Source organism: Terrapene carolina, unplaced genomic scaffold (assembly GCF_002925995.2).
Source record: "Terrapene carolina triunguis isolate 2854851 unplaced genomic scaffold, T_m_triunguis-2.0 Scaffold484, whole genome shotgun sequence".
In the NCBI taxonomy this organism is placed as follows: domain Eukaryota; kingdom Metazoa; phylum Chordata; order Testudines; family Emydidae; genus Terrapene; species Terrapene triunguis.
The window spans coordinates 21,633-24,553 of NW_020664835.1; positions in this window are offsets into that span (position 1 = coordinate 21,633).

Consider the following 2,921-nt stretch of genomic DNA (forward strand, 5'->3'; position numbering starts at 1 on the left):
AAGTATCTCGGTGGTGGAATAAGGGGGTGTGATTGTTGCAGAGCCCTAGAGGGACAGTGAGATGCTGTCTGCACAGAGAATGGCCGACACCCGTCTCCTGGCCACTGATGGCCTGGGCCCCTCCCCTGCAAGGTGCCAACTGAAGGTGTTGGAGAACAAAGAGATCAGGTGGCCTCTTGGCCCGGGAAAGAGACAAAGGCAGAGGAGGGGCTGGAGAGTTTCAGTTTGGAGCTGGCTGGGGAAATGGAGGGTCTGGCCTCCCTGGCCCCAAGATGGACCTGACTGTGGGGTCCGGTTTCTGTACCTACAAGCTCTGTTTTAGACCATGCTCCTGTCCTCTAATAAACCTCTGTTTTCCTGGCTGGCTGAGAGTCACGTCTGACTGCGGAGTTGGGGGGCAGGGCCCTCTGGCTGCCCCAGGACCCCGCCCGGGCAACTCGCTGTGGGAAGCGCACGGTGGGGGAGGGGAGGCTGAATGCTCCGAGGTCAGACCCAGGAGGTGAAGCCGTGTGAGCTTCTTGCCCTGAAGACAGTCTGCTCCGAGGGAGAGGAGGCTCCCCAAAGTCCTGACTGGCTTTGTGGGGAGCAGTTCCAGAGCATCGCCCGGGGACTCCGTGACAACTGGTGGCAGCGGTGGGATGTACGGCACCCTGTGAATGGCGCTCCTTGCAGTAAGTGACTGGGGAGCAGTAAAACAAAGGGGGGATAATGAGGACCAGGAGTGCTGAAGGCTCAGAGAGGGACGGTTTCAGGGGGCAATTAATCTCTGGGAGTGTGCAACCAGCGAGAAGGACTGTTGGAGTAACGGGGTCCCCCTGAGGACTGCAGCGAGCAGTCTCGGGGCGGAGGAGCTTGCCGCTCGACCCTGGGAGAGAGAGAGACTTTTGCAGTAGCAGAAACCGTGGGGGAGCTGAGAGCACACGGGCCTCTGAGTCCAAAGCAACTTGGGAACAGCGGAGTGATGGCCTATCAACATCTCCTCAAGAAGGACATTGTAATCTTGTGCAAAAAGAGAGGGTTACGCATTGGGAAGTTCACCAAGGCCCAGTTAATCGTGCAGCTGGAGGACGAGGACCGCTCTAAGGAGCAGATTCCTGACCAAGATGGGGCTACAAGAGGATCTGGGAGCAGCAGGAGCAGTAGCCAGGCATCCCCAAGAGTCTGGTCCCCAACCAGACGGGGGTCTTCATGATCGGGTTCCCCATCGGGGGGTCGGACACAGATGGGACTGGAGCTGAGTGCGAGAGAGCGAGAGGACCGTGAGAGAGAGCAAGAGCCCGAGGAAAAGCTGCAGGAGAAGCAGCAGCAGCATGGACTGGCGATGGTGGAGCGGAGAGGCATAGGGGGCTCCCCAGGGGTGAGTGGGGGTAGACCCCGGGCTGCCAGTTCCGCAGGGAACCTCGATACTAAATTGCTGCCCCTGGTTAAGGAGGGGGGATGTGGATGCCCACCGCACGGCCTTCACGCAGGCGGGTGATTTGAACCAGGGGGACCCTGTGGAAAAGCCCCAGTATCTAGCTCCCTTGCTGGGTCCCAAGGCCATAGACGCTGTCAGCCAGATGGGTGGGGTGGAGGACAGGCTCCCACTCCTGGCCCCGGCCTACATGTCTGCGCGGAGTCTCCTGGGCTCAGGCCCCTCGGACCCCCAGTGGGGGCGGAAGATGGGGGTCCTGGAGATGAAGGAGCAGCCTCACTCCTGGCAGGCCGGATAATGCGATGGTTCTGCCTCCCCAATGGTTACGAATGTTGGGGGGTTGTACTGCACAAGCTGAGCTGATAGCGTAAGAGAAGATCGAATAGCTCGATAGATAAAGGAGAGTCTGTAGAATATAGGAGAACAAAGACAAGAAAGAGCTCCTGGAAAAAACACTCCAAGAAACCAAAGCTTCCGGTGCTAGAAGAGCCTCCTTACCAGGTATTTTATAGGATCCTGACGCGATGTAATTCAGGCCCAACCTACTGTACCCAAATCTTATTTCTGTACCCTAAGAAATGTATGGGGACCCTTCTCCTCTAGGTTAGTGGATTATCACACTTACTTTCTATGGATATTAATAAGGATGATGTCACTCCAAAACTGCCAACCTAGGCTCTCTTGGCGACTTCCAAGTAGTGGTGGACCCTGCGGTTGCCAACCAGTTGCAGATGCCGGATAAACCTGTTCAGTGTTGTGTGTGGTTCCTCCCTTTGGTTCCCCAAAGTTCAGGGACCATTCGCAGCTTTTCTGCTGACCTACTCGGAACTGATGATACTTTTAGCGATCGAGCGGGTCTGGCCGCATCTTACAGGCCGGTAGGTTTCTTGAATTTCAGCAAAACTTATTCTTAGGAAACAGATGCCTGAACACACCCTAAATTCAAAGGAATGAATACGGATAAAATATAAGAATGAAATGGATGAATTCAGAAAAAGAAACGTTTTCTTTGATACGGCTGGCTGGATTAGTAGGATATAAGAGCTAACTAAATAATGCTACGGGCTACACTCTCTGTAGTTTAATAAACTTGCTTTATCTTTTATCCTGACCCGTGCGTTTCTGAGTGGGGAAATCGTAGTTCAGCTCATAAAAGCTGGCGCAGACGTTCTCCGCATCAAGGGGGAGAGCGAATGGATTAATGAGCTTGCACCAGGCCGGGGCTGATGTTGGGGTGTGCGCCTCCCCCCGCCTGTCGTGTCCCGGGCTGGCAGAGCGCGCCCCTCAGCCCACCCTGCGGAGCTCCCCCAAACGGTGCCAACCGGGAACGGAGCCCAGGGCCAGCCTGGCAGCTCCAGCCCTCCCTCAAACTCTCCCTGTGCCCTGAGCTACCCCCCCCCCGTCTGCACACAGCCCATAGTGCCCCTTCCCTGCACCCTGAGCTACCCCCTCCCTGCCAACACACAGCCCCTAGCTACCCCCTCCCTGCACCCTGAGCTACCCCCTG